This window comes from Passer domesticus, chromosome 2 (genome assembly GCF_036417665.1).
Source record: "Passer domesticus isolate bPasDom1 chromosome 2, bPasDom1.hap1, whole genome shotgun sequence".
NCBI classification, from domain to species: Eukaryota; Metazoa; Chordata; class Aves; order Passeriformes; family Passeridae; genus Passer; species Passer domesticus.
The window spans coordinates 111,350,389-111,367,663 of record NC_087475.1 but is presented as its reverse complement, the minus strand read 5'-3'; the positions used below and the strand labels follow the sequence as shown (position 1 = coordinate 111,367,663).

The following is a 17,275-nucleotide window of genomic DNA, read 5'->3' as shown; positions in this document are numbered from 1 at the left end:
TAAATGGCTTAATTTACCATGGTTGGTATTTAACACTGAATAAGTAGCCCCAGTGTCTGTAAAAGTCCATTTTCTGTTTCTATTCTTTTTCCTCCTTCTCCTTTTTCCTCTTTCACTCAGACACGCTGCACACACACAGTGCACAGAGAGCACGTGCAATGTACACAAGGCTAGCATGAGACAACATCAGCTGCTAAATGTTCCCCTTCAGACCTCTTCCAGCCTTGCAAAATACAATCTAGAGGTGAACTTCTTGGTATTCCTCTGTCTGGAACCTGCAATGAAAATTCTAAACCCACACCAAATCTTGCAATCACTAAGACTGAAACAAGAGGGCACTTCACACCCACAGATGCAATCTCAGCTACACACACTGCAGTCAAAGCACAGTGGACAGCACACACCCCAGTTACCACAAAACCCCAAAAGACACTCAGCCATGCATCCATAAATGAACGAACAAGCAAATGAGCCTTACATCACAGGCATTCCAGCATCAATCCTACGTGCTGGCAAACCCAATCAACACACAACTCCCACCCATACACATGCACTCTGAGAACCCAAAAAGGCCTCAGAGCATCTGAACAAACCCCACCACAAACCATGGCATAGCATCAACCATTAGGAAGAGAATACAGCCATCCCCTCAGCCAGGGGCCCCACGGCAGTCTCAGGGCTGTAGTGGGGCAGTGAAGCTGCCTGGGCTCTGCTATCCCAGTTAAAAAAGTTGAGACCAAGAACTAATCACCATGTTTAAAAGGAAGTTAATGTGGACTTTGCCTGTGTGCTCTGGGATCTAAGGACATATTCTCTGCAAGATCTGAAACATTTGCCATCTGGTAAAATTACACAGGGAGCAGGCAAAACAGGGAGATTTTACATTTAATGTTTGTATCAAACTAGTTGCTACCATTTGCAAAAGGATGTTATTTTTAGATTTTAAAAAGGAACCAAGCAAACAAAACTCTTACATTACAAATGGGTTGTGCCCAGTTGCAAAACGGTGAACACCTTCCTCTGCCTTCTAACAGTATTCACAGGATCAGTCAGTGATGCACAATTTCCAGTCAGAATTTTTCTGTTGTGGAGTTTAGTAGAAAGTGGCAAATTTTCCTAACCTAATTGTAGTTATATCTTGGATGTGTTTCTCTCCTCAAAGACTTTAGTAGAGGACTGAGACACATATTTTACTCTATAATTAACTTTTTTTTTCAGTGAAACTGTAAATACATGGTTGTTTTCTAGAGATATATTGATTTAATTGATCACCTAGTCTTGTAGAGTACCATGGTATGTCTTTAAGACAATAATAATAACAAAATAATGGGGTGGGCAGCAGCAAAATTTAGGAACTTTCTTCTCTCCACTCTTCCTTTCAGTATGGATAATCGTGATACAAATGAATTAAATGAATACTCCAATTTTCTCATGGAAATTGGCTTTTCCTCTCATATTTGACATAGCATTTATTTAATTTTTTCTTGAAAGTTATAATTGAAGTCTTCTGTAGTGATTTGGGATAGCAATCTAGATGTAACAGTCTAGCCTGTGCTCTGTCCTTAAGACAGTAGGTATTGACTACTTCCCTGAAATTTCCTTCTCTATTGTCCCATACTTGTGCTTACTTCTAATTAAAATAATATGCTCCTTCTCTGAAGTGCAGGTAACTTTTCTAATGCATCTCTAGGGCACAATGTTAACAATAATATAAGACTTTTAATTGTAATTATCATTTGTGTAGGTATAAAAGTAAATTACTTGGAAAAGCATGAGTGAAAAAATTCTCAGTTAAGTACCAGCCTAGAAATTCCAGTAGAGTGTGCTGTAGGTTATCTGCTTAAATACATTTGAGAGTGAGGGGACAAAAGCAGTGTTGGAAAGGCAGGTGTTTCCCTGTGATCTAAAATGTGAAGTTCAGATAGCGAGGTAGAACCTGTATACATACACGCCTCAAAAAATTCTCAGGTGTTTTTATTGATTGTTAAATTTGGTAGCTGTAGAATAATTTTATTTATTTGAAGCCATCACATTTTATTATTCAGCCTGAAATAATAGAATAAATGACATTTTACTGCTTTATTCAAGGTTACCCTGTTCAGGAGACTAAGCTGGTAAAGTAGATATTGAAAGGAAAGAGTGTCTTTCACTCCAGTTACTTTATTGTCTCTTTCTAGCTTGTGTTGGTGATTGATCTGAATGGAGGGAGCTTAATTTATTTTAGATGAAACATTTTCTGTCAATAATGCCAAAATACTCTTGATACTCTCAGAGTATGATGAAATACTTTGTTTTCACAAAGATTGATCCATGTTTGTCTGCTGCCTTCCTAATAGCCAACAATGGTCATTCCTGTCTGCCAAACCAGTAGGCACTGCATCAAACAGCCTTCATGTAGAAGTCTTCTGAACTAAGGCCTTCTGAACCATGTTTGGTTTTGAGTCTCTTATCTTTCCCTTTTCTCCCAAAGCACAAAAGGTGAAAAGAAAATAGCATAAGACTTTCCAGAGAGATCTCATAAGAAAGGCTCAAATTAACAAACCTTTTAAATCAGGAAGCTGTAGTATAGCCACAAAAAACATACACACACATCCTCACACCAAAGAAGACAAAGCAAATGCCCACTTTAAATATGTTCTTTTAAATGCACTATTGAAAGAGGTCTCCTATGCTTTATGAGCAGCCAGAAGGTGTTGCTGGAAAGGCATCAGCTGATTAACTAGCATTCAGGTTGGTATTCCAGCATGTCCTACAGTCTCTCTCAGTTGCTTAGTCAGATGGCAGTCTATTTTTACAGACTTGCTGGTTTGTTGCCAAATGGGATAAAGGGACTCATCTGACTGACAGGAAAGCTTAAATTTTTCCAAGCCTGTCAGGAAAGAAGTCTTGTAGTAAGGGGAAAGCTTGCACTATGCCATTTGCCAAAGACAGGACTGACAGGAGGTAAGACTATTAAATAAATGGATCAGCTTTCTTTACTCAGAAGCTGTGCAGGAATGATACACCATCTGCTCTCCTGATTGTCCTTAAAGGATAAATGAAAATTGAAGAGAAGTTTGGCCAGGTTTTCTCCTTCATTCTTTCTAATGAGCCCTTGTGTTGCTAGTTCATGCAATTTTAATTTAAGACACCTGTTACTGCTTATGCCAGTTGACAGCTTGCAAAGACCCTGACACTGTGGTTAGTGAGACACGAGGAGAACCATGTAAATGCAGAGAATTTTCTAATGTAATTTGGAGGAGAGGTAATATATGTTTAACAGGTTATAGGATCTTTCATGAATCTTTATTTGTCCTGCACTATTGGGGTTTGAGGTGTTACACTGCTTTGCTTTTCTGTTTTTTGTTTTGTTTTTATTTTTGGCCAGATTTAATGCCTTTGGTTGGGTTTTAGATTTGCTCTTTTAACAATATTAATTTGTACAGCTTCTGTGTGAACTTTCCTCAATTGCTTAATGGACCTCTTCAGCATCCAAATGAGGCACTAATATAATCCTTGTCTAATTATTAGGTGAGAACAATTAATAGATTGAGGAAAAGGCGTACAGATAAATATAATTTGGCCTACCATTAACCTGAGAAAGCTGAGTACTTCTCTTGGTTCTGTGGAAGAGGAAGTAGGTGCTCCAGATTTCCAGATATTTAGTAACTTAGCAGCTGCTCAGAACAACACAGAAACCCTGTGACAGCTAAGAATATGGCCCAGAGCAGAGGAAACTGAATGTGATTCTGTAAACTAAATGTACAAGGCCAGACATAATTTCAGAATATAAGAATGGCGTGTTTATAACTATATAAAAAACTGGAAATGGGATCCTCTTCACTGTGTTATTAAAAGGAAGTTAAATTTCCTTTTCTTATTTTGTAAGTTGAGTTTGGTGGGATTTTTTAAGTTAACAGCACTTATTTGATACATCTGTTGGGTAGATTTCCTACTGGAAAACCATGTCTGTGGGGTTGGAAATCACCCCAGTCACTCCAATAATGAAAAGGGTTTCAAAAAGGAAGACAGGGAAATCTCCACAGAGAGCTGTGGACAAGAGTTTTCTATTGGAGGTGGTACAGAGAGCGGGACAGCAAAGAGTGGTGGCACCACATGGGGTGGGTGGCAGCACAGTAAAGCAGTGCAGTGTAAGACAAGGTAAATATGTTCCTGGAGGCAGAGTTTGAGTCCTGGTAGAGCTCCCAGGCTTATGAGGATGTTTAATCAGTGAAGGAAGTGTAATTGAAGCTACTGCCTAGGGTAACTATCTAAATAGTGCTACACTGAACAGCTCCGAGGAAATGTGATGAGTGTAAAAAGGCCAGTGGTGATGGGGCTGAAAGAAAAAATATCAAGATATTGATAGATTTTATAGGTATTACAAAGAAAGAATTAGCAGGCACAGGCTGGAGATGAGACAAACACAAAAAATGCTGTGGTCAGTGTTACAAGAGTGATATCTTTACGGAGGAAGAATCCAAGAATGCCTGGAAAAAATAAAAAGTGAAACTCTGGTCAGGATCCAGGAGCTGACAAAGATGGATCAAAACCTATTTTCTTTGGGAGCAGTTTGTGAAATTCACATTTGAGTAGTGTAAGTACATACAATTTTTGAGGGAAGAAGCCACCTTAGGATCTAACAGAGTTAAGAATGTGAGAAAACTTCTAGCAGAATGTGCATGCATTAACTTTCAAGAGCTTTGTTCCCTTTGGCACTGGTTTCCATCTTTGCTTCAGAGAACAGGACAATGCAAACTTGCTGGCTGGGATAGCTCTGGGTGTGTACAAAGTCATGATTTTTTATGGGTATTACACAGATATGCTGATTTTTATGCTAAGTTAACCCAGTCTCATGTAAGTGTTTCTGTACCCTGAGGCCCGTCTGTATCACAGTAGCCGTGTACAGAATGTAAAGCAGAATTGCCCAAGGCAGATGAGGGGAGATGGTGATGGCTGAAGCAGTATGTCAGTTTGGTGTGGTCAGTTCAGTCAGGGTGTAAATGAGGACAAGGATGAAGTCCACATACGTGCTCATGCTGAGAGGTATTGCTGTCAGATGCCTTCAAGGGTGGCCATCACATTTCCCTCTTGGAAGTGAAGCTAAGCTGTCCCATTTTAGAAAGCTGGGGGTAATAATATTTAGGTTTGAGGACTCCAAGTGGAAGTGAGCCCAGAATCCAAGCAACCCCTCCAGAACCACTCTGTGTTTAAATTCCCGAGTACTTCTCATTTGTTGTCCAGTTCTTTTAAGTTCATTGTCAGGTCACAGGATTGTATGCAAAGTTCTCCAGTCTCACACAGCTTGTTTTATTACAGATGAATAGCAATACAGACACATTTTAGTCCTTATTTTCAATTATTAGCTCATGATAATAACAATATTGGGGCATAACAATCTGATCAAGGAAAGGCAACTGGATATAAGGGGAGACAAAATATTGTTTAAAGTTGAGACACCTGAGATAACACATGAAAAAATCAGCACCCATTCAGTGTGTAACATACCTTCAACTCCCACTTTATGACAGGAGAAAATTAAATATTATACTACATTATACCCATACTATAAGAAATGCAGCTAAGAAGTGGGAGAAGTTGAGAAAATTAAAGGAGCAAAAAGCAAGAAACTAAAAGAGAAACTGGGGTGCGGAAGATGGTAAGAAATAGATAATATAGTCTTAGCACACATCCCTTTTATCTCTGAGTGTTTTCTGGTACATGTAATAACATTGAAGTCTACTGCAATAGTTGTGTGTCATTTCCTTTAAAAAATCTGCATTTCATATATTATTCTACCTATTTATTTATTCACTTGGAGACGGAGCTAAAAGAGTTAACAAGGCATAGCTCAGCAGGTTCCACAGGCTGAGTCCTGACAGTGAGGAAGCTTGATGATTACAAAGTTAGAGGCAGCTTTCCTTGTATATTACTGCAAATGTAAATTCAAAAGTGACTAGCACCAAGGTGTGCACTCTGAGTTGAGGCTCACCCAGAAGAAAGTTACTGCATCCATGATTATGATGATGTATGATCCAACATGGACCACAAGGCTTCTGAGAGTTTACTGCAGAAGTCTTTGCAATGTGCAGGTGCACCAATTATGAATTAATTTCTCTGGCTTTTGGAAAGCATGGTCCTAGAGGAGCTGCAAGTTGTGGGAAGCCACTGCTAACTTAGACTCTGAATTGGACACCTTACCAAACCTCTTGGGATCTTTGCTCTGGATTTACACAGCATCCAATAAGACACTTGGTTTGCCTTGCAAATGCCACTGCACTCTGGTTTGAGTTGGTTTTGTGGGGATGGCAGCGAGTCTCTGGTACCTCCTGTCCTTCTGGTTTACCTTTTGTTAGAACAGCACAAGCTTCTGTTGAAGTTTTGTGGTCCATTTCAAAGCAAACCTTGCTCCTTTATCTCTTTTCTAGGACTCTATCTAGTTTCAGCCAGCTTGTAATTGTATTTAAACCTGTGTCAAATTGTTGCTTTTCCATTCTGGTTTTGTATTTATGTTATTGTTGTTTTTTTCCTGGAAAACTTGCTAGAGCAGTGCACCAGCTGACAGAGAGCCTTAAAGAAGCCATTTGTTTCGATGAGAGACAGGACTATCTGAAAGCAAGGCTCAAATTAAGCAGTCTTTCCTTCTGTCTGTGCCACAAACACATAGAAGACTCTGAAGGACAAAGGCTGTGGATTGAAATCTTGAATGGACAAGTGTCAAGAAAATCCTAAACTGGGCTGTCTTTCTAGCAGGCCATGCAGATATGGCAGGCATCTGGGCCCGTGACTTTCTGGCCCTTGAAATTCTTTAGTAACTCTTCATGCATTTTGCTTCATTTTTAGAAGAGCACCCCTTGAAACTTTGCACATTCATTCAGCCAGGAATTCCACTGTGGTTCAGCAGTTGTATAATTAATAGCATACTAGAGCTGGAAGGGAGAAGTCATTGCAGAGACCAAGGTGCACACTGTGTTTAAACTACAGCCTGGAACTTGGTCACTTTGAAGTAATGCAGACTGTTCTGTGTTGTACAGGGCTACTTTTGGCTCCAAAAATTTGGTGACTAAGTAGTTTATTGATGTTTTATTTTAATATTATTTTTCTCAGAGTAAGGATAAAAGCCCAAAGATACCTGGAAAAGTTTAGCAGATGCATGAAAATATTCCCTGGGGAGCCCTGCCAGAGAGTGTATCCATACATAGGTGGTCAGACCAGGGAGCTGGTGTGACTGGAGTTTGAAAAGACATAATATGATTTGTAAGATGGCGTTTCTGGCAGGTCTCAATCCCTTTTAGCTATTTCTAGCTTTGTCTCACTTGGTGTGTGTTAATCATCCCAATAAAACAGGCAAAGGAGAAAGAATAGAAAGTCTCTCTTTTGCATTGTCATGCCTTTGATCAGTAGTGTTTAAAGTGTACGTGGGGTGATGAAATAAGAACCCTTATTGGTTTGGTTTTTTGTTGGTTTTTTTTTTTATTAAGAGGCTACAAAACAACAGGTGCAGCTTTGCCAAGGAAACTTAAGGGATTTCTCTGATGCGATTTGTGTTCCTGGATCTTACATGATGTGAAAGTAGCTGCATTCAGCCTTAGCCAAAAACACACTACTTGCTCTGGGATAAAAATAGAGCTTTAAACAAGGCAAGCAAATGATCTTTTGACTATCCCAGTTTCAAGTTATTCAGAGAAGCTCCCATATGCCAGTAAGAAAGATTAGATATATTAAACAGCTAGTAACTTCTGCTGTATATAAAGTGATTTCCACATTTCCAAGTGATAAATTAACAGGAAATTCAGAGGTCAATTATGCACCTGTTGCTATTAATTTTAAAACTGATAGTAACTCCTTGCATGTTTCCTACAATATTAATATAATATTTCTTTTAGCAAAAAACCTTTCTAACTTATAGGGAGAACCTGGAGCATGAGAGAGCAAATTTATTAACAAACCAGGTAACTCAAACTTGGATGGTACTCTTGAATAAAAAAGCATAATTTTCAAAAGAACTCATGGAGGCATGGAAGCTGATTACTTCAGGCTTCCTTGGGTGATATGAGAGCTGCTAAATGTGAATCATGGTAAAGTAGCATTGCTATAGCAGCAATGATTTAAGAAGCTAGATAAAGCTTTTAGGAAAGGAGAATGTTGTTACAACTACTGCTTTGGGACAATGTGATGGAGGAAAGAAATAGATGAGATTTTGGGTTGAAAACCAAAAATCATCCTGCTCCCTAACAAAGGGAATAAAATATGGTCATATTTTAATTTCTGCTTTGGATTGGTAGTATTATTTGGCATTCACCTGTCCTCACTTCTCAGGTAAATAGACTAGTTATACTGAAGGGGGAGAAGAGTGTTCTACCCCTCTTTGATCTGTCTACTGACAAAGCCAACAAGACTTCCAGTTATGGTGGTGGATTTTGTGTATGTGAGATATAAACACCTGCTTCTTTTCCATAAAGTAATAAGTCACCAGATGGTAAAGGTTTTTATCCATGCTGCTCCAGCTGGATTTGTACCAGTAAATTGGAGGTGAAAGGTACCATATGCTACTGTTAATCCCCAAAGTATTGATTATTCCTAAAATCATTTTCCACGCCTTTTAGTGCTGACATCTCCCTTTTAATAAAACATCCATACTTATTTATGTGGGTAATGTTCAGATGAAATGTAACTTTGAGTACATGGGGCTTTGTGTGAGTGCTCATGAGATACAGTGCCAACTAGAAAATCAATTGTCCTTGGATAGTGATTTGGTGGCTTATGTGAAATTGTCATATCATTGCAGGCTCCAGTGGCTATGGACTGTCACTAGCAGCCTCAGCAGAGAGGCAAAATGCAGATACGTATGATAACTTGGGAAGTGATAGGTGTTTGGGTGGAAAATAGCTAATTATTACTGCCAAAAATGTTTTACTGTGAGCAGTGGTGCTTACTATCACTGCTGGCAAGGATCTACTAGACTGGGATGAGACTGTTCTGAGGTTCTGGGAGCACAGTTTATTGAACATACAGTTAAAGATTGGACCTTGGTGACTCTGTGGGTAGATGGCAGTTTTGGAGGGAGGTGTGAAGGAAAGGATTAGTGTTGAAGGAGTTTACTTAAATCAGAATTTTTCAAGACTGGGTCATGATCAATTCTGGGGCAACACTCAGGGATTTGTTCAATGGCTGGATGTTCTTCAGCCTACTAAGTGTCCAGGGTGATGTTTGCCAACTTTCTGCAGAAAGCACCCTGACTACAAGACGGTGCCTCTAGAAACACCTTGTGGCAGATTTCTCAGTAATGTGTCAACATGTGAGTTAACAGGTTGCTTTTTCAAAGTGATAGGCATAAGATAATCCAGCATGGTTTAAAGAAATAATTTCAAAGTAATTAAAAAAAAAGCAAGTAAAATGTCAAACTTTATGCTGACAGTTGGAATAGGACTGTATTCAGTCTTCCTTTAAGAAGCAAAAGCTGTACCAGTAGTTGACGTCTTCTGCAGAGGAGTCAGACATGAAACCACTTTCCATAACCTATGAGGTGAACTGTCAGATCCTGAAACCAAAGAACACTTTTCTCTTTGTGCTTCTGTCTGCTCAGGAGACACTGGAAAATGTCTGTTTGACAGCTGCAGTGTTTCCACCCTTGGCAGTGAGCAGTGCCCAGCACCCTTCCAGCCTGTGCCATTTGGAGAACCAGTACAACGTTGTGTGTGCCAAATGTGAGTACCCACCAGAGCCAGGGCACCCCTTCTTGGCCAAAATGAACTGCCCTGTCATCACTGGGGAGGGAGCTTGGCCTCCCTACCCAAGGGAAGGTGTGGATAGGGGTCTTGCTGAGAGGACAGCTGCTGTCAGTGCAGGTGAAATGGCCAGGGTGATGTGGGCTGCCTCATGGGATGATCCTTTCCAAGCCAACAATTGCCAGCTGCAGCCAACATGCTTTGGCAGAGCCCAGTTGCTGATCAAGGCAGATCAGCACTGATAAAACCATCACTTGTGTGCTCTGTGAGGTTCCCTGGTCTGGAAGCAACCTGAGCAACCTCACAGTCCATGTAGAATAGCTTACCCAGGAGGGCAAGTTAGCCTTCACTGAACTTCAGATTGTGCTACCCTGCACGGGATCTTTATCCCTAGACCACTGCCCTGAACCCAAGATAAGCTGGCAGTCTTCCTTCTAGTGTGATATCAACTGTTTGTGGTCTGCATATTTTATAGCAACTTTACTGAGCTGACGCTTGGTAGGCTGTAGTTGCTTTGGTCTTCTTGCTGATGCTCAGGAGAACCCTGTTTGTCTATACCATATTTTGATAGCAGCTGCAAATGAGATTTAATCAGCTGGAAACATCCAAAAATCTTTTAACTAGAGTAGGCTGACATCAGCTCTTTGTCCTGCCCTTGGAAAGACCCTTATAAACACAGTTAGATGAGACTTCTTTCGGTTTCTACAGTTTCACGTAAACTTGTATCTGAGCTCTTGTTGCTGACTCACACTGCATCTTTGTCTTTTCTCTGTTTTTCTTCCCATCTTTTGCTCCTTCCTCCCAGCCTCAAAAGCACTCCAAAGTGCGATCCAATTGATGTGGATGTAGAGCAATTAGCATTGCTGTTGCTAGTGGGCTGGGCTGCTTCTTTAATTTGAACCAAGTTTTGATTAGGCCTTTCTAAGCTCAAGCTCTTTGATACTAAGTAGAGGGAAGAAAGCTCAGAGTGGCAGGGTTTTGAGGCAAGCACCCTGGAGATCAGCGGATGTCCTGAAATGATCAAATAATCCCAGACAGCTGATGGTCTTATAAAATGCAGCCAAAGTAATGGCATTTTGCTGTACCAGTTCTGTTTTTCAGCATTAATTTTCCGTGGGATTTTGCATGATCTTTCATTTAAAGCTGAATAAATACTTCTGATTTTCAGATTTGGTCCCTGAATGCATCCTCTAATGACTGATCTTTGCTAAATTTGAGATTTCCCTTTTCCCAGAGTAGAATGGGGACAGGGCACAACCACTGTATGTCAGGAGGCTTAGTTCAGTAGAGCTGGTTTAAGAAATGTTCATGAGAAGTTCACATGAGTGTTGGAGAATTCTCATCTTTGGTTTTCTATGTTACAGGGCTGAACAGCTCTCCTATTTTTGTTGGGTTGCAAGGTTTTTCCCCCATTACCAAGTTTTTCCTGTTATAAAATCACCTGGTTTTTACACACAAGTAATTAAAGAGCGGGAAGTTTTGTTAAGTACTTCTGAAACTTACTGGTCATCAGAGTTAATCAGGTTTTTAAATGATGACAAGGGCTGCTGCAGTGCTCCATCTGGAGAGAAACAGTGCCCAGCTCACAAGTTTGTTCACAGACAGCTGAGAGTACCTGATACAAGACAGTTCTTGAATAGGTGCTGAGCAGTGAAGCTGCAGAACCTCTGCTCTATTGGGTCATGCACATCCCTGACTAATATTTCAGAAGTAAAATTTTCCATGTAATCTTCAAGGATAAATGCACACAGCATACTTAAACCTTCCTCCCTGCTCAGCTCTGTGTGCAGAGCAGGCTGCAGAGGGCCTCACAGGGAAAAATTCTCAGTTCTGCCCTCCCCTTTCCAAATCAATATTAAAGATAATTACATAAAAGCTTAACTTGACGAGAAGGTTTATCAAATCATAGTGGCTGTGGGGTATTTCTCCTCTTCTTAATATAGGGGAAAACCTTTAAAATATGACCTCTATGTTTACTTTGTTTTTCCTGACATGACTTTATTCCATCTTTCCAGGCTAAATGATTCCCTTTTAGAGACTGGTTTAGTCTGCGTGCAAACTGTGGACTGGTTCTCTTACCAGGAGCTTCTATTTCCTTTCTTTTCTTGGCAGATAAGTGAAAAGCTCTCATGTGCTTTGCTCTTTGGAAAATGTCTGTGGTGGCATCAACGTTCTTAGAGATAATCCCAAAGCATTTACTATCCACCTTACTCTGAAGTCACATGCCCACTGCTTCTGCTTTTGTTAGCCTGGTGTATTCCGTGTTGCATTAGGCATGTCCCATCAGGAGCTATCTGCATAATGCTAATGATTTAAGGGTCAGTTTCTGTGTTTGTGAGGCTCCTATTCACATTCCCTGACAGCCCTGGGAGGACATTCCAGTGTGGGAAACTTGATGGGTTTTTTTAACAGATATTCGCATGCTGACTGTATAAATTTTGCTGTGGTGGGAAGAAGAGCAAAATGAGAATTCCATGTGGAAAAGTTCTGTAGACCACATTGCCTTCCCACCATGGCTGTGGGTTTGTCTCCATGACTAACAGGGACAGGTAAAAAGCAAACACTAAAAATAAGCATGGGAAGGTTTTGTTGATTTTTGTTGTTGTTGTTTCTGGTTGTTTCAGTTTATTTTTTTTTAATCAAAACTTTAAATAATAATAATAACTTTAAATAATGATAAATAATAAAAGACGAAAAAGGAAAAGCTGTGCAGCAGTCTCTGGTTTACTGGAGGACTATATAAAGCATTCTTTTGGATCAAAGCATTTTGATCTTTCCATGTCAAACTAGGGATGGGAAGTCACTGCCTTACTGAGCAGATGATGGGATCTACAAACAGTCAGGTGCAGTTACCTGTGGGTCACAGTAGGAAACTAATCCTGTGTTGCTGCTGGAAGTGTTCTGCATCCCTCTCCCTTTCTGAGACAAGAGACCATACAATCACTGTATAATCTTCAGGTGGGGCTGAGTGAATTTCCTCATAGCTATCTCCCATGAGTAGATGGAAACCTTTCACACTTCAGATTGCTTGTAAGCTCACCTCTGCAAATCTACTCTTCACTTGCTCTCTTTTATCCAGCCACAAGCCTGTGCTACCACATAAAGTTTTGATGTGGTAGATATATATATAGATATATAGATATATAGATATTTGATATATAGATATATCCTTTTTGCTCCCATTTTAATTTCTGTTCAAGCTATGTCAGTCTTTCCAGAAAGGCATGGTTTCCCCACCTGGTAATCAGCTGTGGAGATGAAACTGCAAGCTTAATTAACACCAACTCTAATTTGTGCTTAATAGATTTTTGAACAACACTTAAAACTCCAGTGATTCAAGACAGATAGTCATATTTTGTTGGTTTAGTCGTATTAATGAGAGCTGGGGGCAGTGTCCCCTTCTAAAAGGTCAGGATTTAAGTGTAATTTACTCCAACATAATATATTTAGCACAGAAACAAAGTCCTTATATATGCTGATGATAGAACTGATTTTTAAAAAAATATAAATTGGCATCTTGTCATTGTGATATTTTCTGAAAAATTCTCTTTGCCCAGGATTCGTCTCCTGGGAAACTGAGAGGTCTCAGAGAAAAATGTAAATATTATCTGATTTGCTTCTCCTGTTTTCTGCTTTGTAATGTGGTAGGTGATTGTTTCATTGGTTTCATATGAATTGTTTTTACTTAATGACCAGTCATGGTCCAGCTGTGTCGGGACTCTGGCGAGTCATGAGTTTTCATTACCATTCCTTCTAGCCTTCTGCCTCTATCCTTTCTCTATAGTTTTAGTATAGCATTCTTTAATATAATATAATAATATAATAAATTAGCCTTCTAAGAACATGGAGTCAGATTCACTCATCTCTCACCTCGTCCTGGGGACCCATGCAAACTCAACAGCATCTGTCTCACAAAATTCTAGTATTGAGGGCTTTTCTCATCCTGAAACAACTAAGAGTTGAAATCTACTTTTATGTTTAACTGGAAACACAGGAAAACTAAAGGAACAGGCTCAGAACAGCTGTAGCACCTCAGGCAAGTGACATTTCAGTCCTGCAACCAGCTGCCATCCTCCAAGCAGAGCTGCCTGCACTGCTCAGTGTGGTGGGTGACCCAGCAAGGAGGGTGAGTAGCAGCACAAACTAGGGCCCAAGAGGAGAGGAACTCAACAAAAATTCCTGGGGGTCATTAATAATCTGGAATAGGAGAGCTAATAAGTGGTAAATATGGCAAAACAAAAACTTTCCCACTTGGTCTGACAAATGAAAAAATCCTGTCACAGGAATAGCTTTGGAATTTTTTTCCAGTTATGAAACCAAAGCAAATGGATCAATGTTATATAGAAGATGATGCATCTGTTCCCAAACTGGATCAAGTAGCAGAAGGATAAGACAGAAATGCTGCTGGTGTTGTAGTACTCTTCAAACAAACCAAACACCACAAAAGCCCTGTGAGTTTTTTACTAATATTTAAACTAGTAATGGTGCCCTGACCCATTTCCTTTGCTGTACAGAGTCAGTCTGTGTCTGTCCTATGATGCTTACAGATAGACAAATAAATTGGTATTGGTGAATATTTTTGTTTTGTTTTATAGGATGAGATGACTGTCCCTGTGCTGGAGCTCTAGCACCTTTGCGTGCCTCTCTTCACAGAATCCATGGGGCAGAGGGCTCAAAGCCCTGTCATACTCCTGCAGCCCTTTAGAATAAGGATCAATTCCAACAGGCCTGATGGGAAATGTGAATGAAAACCGTGATTATTATTTTCATTCTAACATTTAAGCTGTAAGTTCTTAAAACCTAAAAAGTTTATTCATGTCCTTCCTTGATCTGGAGGAGATCGGAGAAATTTGTAGTTTCAGCTGTATCTGAGAACCTGAAAAAGCCTTTTTTTCTGGAACTAAACTGTTATTCACAGTACATGGAGCTCACAGTCTGGGGCTTCATGGAATAGAGACTCAGTTACTTGGTATCTTTTAGCTTCTTGCTGGGAAAGGCTCCATGCTCTGCGAAAAACCAAATACAGGACAAGCACACAATTCCTGAAAGGCTTATGTGCTAGACTTGCAGCTCTGAACACTTGTTTTCTGTTAGAATTTCAGGCCCTGGTAGAATTCTGCCACTGTGGATTAGTGCCTTGAGGTTTAGAAATGAGGCCTTGAGAGATCCAGCCTGGGTTGCTGCATGTTTGAGATCTCTGTTAAAGGGGCAGCTGGTAGCATCCTGGGGGACCTCATTTTCTCCAGTGTTTCCAGCCTTGAGGGGAGCCACAGATGCTGACAGACGTGTCAGCATTTAGCAAACAATTCCTGCTTTATTTCATGCTCTTAAATTAAGCCAAGTCACTAGAACCTGCACTTTTTACTTTTATCAAGTGAAAAAGTGCATGCTAACTGATAATCGATTGATAGACTTGTAAGAGCTGATTGGGTGGTGGTTGGCTTTTTTTGTTGTTTTGGGGGTTTTTTTATTTGCTTTGTTAGAATATTTAGAGTTCTTTATCTTTGCCTTGGACTGGGAAAGTACCAAAGAAAAATCAATCATTCATTACGTTCTTGGCTTTTTGATTAGGGATGAAACATCTTCAAAAGAGTTTAACAGAAAGCAAACACCCAGGAATGTGCTTTCCAGCACAATTTTTCAGTCTATAACCTTGCTACTGTTAATGAACTATATTTGGCACTTTTGTTAGCAAAGGAGTTTAACAGCTTAGCCAACTCTGTTAAAATAATTTTCTCATCCTACACACACACAAATGCTCATGGCTAAGACACCTTCTCCATGTCAAACTCATAGTCTCTACATGAATGTTATAGAAAAAATATTTTGGAAATAATTTTTTATTGTAGTGAAAACATATCATGTTCATATGTATACACACACACACAAATAAAATATCACTGTGTATTCACTGAAACACCTCACACTAACCAAGCTTTATCTCAGCTTGTGCACAGCAGAATACCATGAAAACCTGTGATCCCAGCTGCCATCCACTGCTGCACCCAGCAGGAGCAGCACCAAATCTCCCAGGGCTGGCAGCTGAGCTGCACAGAAACACATCCCAAGCTGCTGCCCACCCTGAGCCCAGCAATCCTCTGCTCTGACCACAGGCCCTGGTGCTATGGGATGGCTCAGCCGTGCTGCTGCAGGGCCACAAGGAGTGGGCTGTGCCTCAAACTCTGGACCAGCTGCTCTCACAGCCCGTGGGCCTGCCAGTAGAACTCTGTCTCGTAACATCTGGTCACAATGTTCAGCAGCACCATAATATTTCCTGCTGTCTGGCATTATTTGGCTTTCAGTGGTTTATATAAGCATTTCTTTGACAGATGTGTGGCTCTGATACCCATCCCCTGCCACTCAAGGCAAGAAGGTACTACACAAGTGATCCAGTGAGGCTCTCCAGGACACACAGAAAAATTGCATTGAAATATTCTGTTGTTTAGCTAAGCTGCCTAAAGACAACCAAGTAATTCTCACTGTCACTTAACTCTAGAAAGTATCAGGTGGCTGTTGGCACATGGGGGCCGAGAACTACAGATGTTGTAGGAATAAATCACTTGGCCTTTTTTGCTAGCACAAGGTAATGTGATTGTAATTGATGCCCTAACCCTGACAGCTGTGTTAATGACTTAAACAAGAGACCTGACTGAACAGAGCCCACACACAGCTTAACATATAGTCAGAATTTTCTTCATAACTTGAAGATAAAATTCCATTTCTTTACTTGGAAGCCCCCCTCTCAATTCAGCTATTTCAAAATGCTTTAGGCTTCTTCTGTTTAAGGGATTCTATGCTGATTTCCAATAAACTAAGAATAATTTCAGTTTTTCCCTTCCCCACAGGAAAGTGCTGACATCTACCAAATGTGCATGGATTGAAGTACCTGATTTTGAAAGGGAACTCACGGCAGGCTACTGCCCAGTACAGTAATTTCAAATATTAGTTGGCTGAATTCAACACTGAGTAAACACTAAATATAATATAGATATAAAAGAATGGGTACAAATGCCAGCGTAGTATTTCATTATTAAAACTAATCATCATTCTATTTCAACAACTAAATCCATTATGAAAACAAGCGGGGAAGGAGACACACAACAAATAAATAATGCAATTAACTTACAAAATATGAAACAAAATGTCTACATACAAAAAAAAGAGTAAAAATCAACATTAGTCACTTAAGCTTCACAGAACATTTGTACGATAGAAGACCTTCTGTGCCCCAGCTTGTGTGTCTGCCAGAATGAGCTGGAGAACCACCCATCCTGGCTTTAAAGACACTGCAGTGTGCTGCAGAAGCACTGTCCTGCCTGGCCAAGGCTCCCTGTATTCCAGGGAGAGCCCTCAGGGGGCTGCAGGCTCGGTGCTATCCTCTGCTTTGCTAATGCCAGGTAGCAAAATGTACATCAGGCATCTGTACAGAAGAAAAACTTTTCCAGTGAGGTTTTGGTTGTGTCTGCTTTAAAATTTCATGAATGCTTTAAAATAATGCTAACATAACTCTAGCACAATAGTTCTCCCCTACAACTCATTCATTTGCAAATCAAATATTTCCTTCTGCT

General features: G+C 40.2%; 1 long non-coding RNA gene across 3 annotated transcripts; it reads left to right on the top strand.

Moving 5' to 3' along the window:
• Positions 1-3,154: 3,154 nt before the first annotated feature.
• LOC135294854 (uncharacterized) lies at positions 3,155-17,233 on the top strand. Of its 3 annotated transcripts, none has more exons than XR_010356864.1 (5): positions 3,155-3,244; positions 9,566-9,686; positions 14,016-14,158; positions 14,303-14,492; positions 16,553-17,233. It is a non-coding gene; the product is annotated as an uncharacterized LOC135294854 (long non-coding RNA). The 3 variants fall into 3 exon arrangements; XR_010356863.1 differs by having other exon boundaries at positions 15,654-17,233; XR_010356862.1 differs by having other exon boundaries at positions 14,303-17,233.
• The last annotated feature ends 42 nt before the right edge of the window (positions 17,234-17,275 follow it).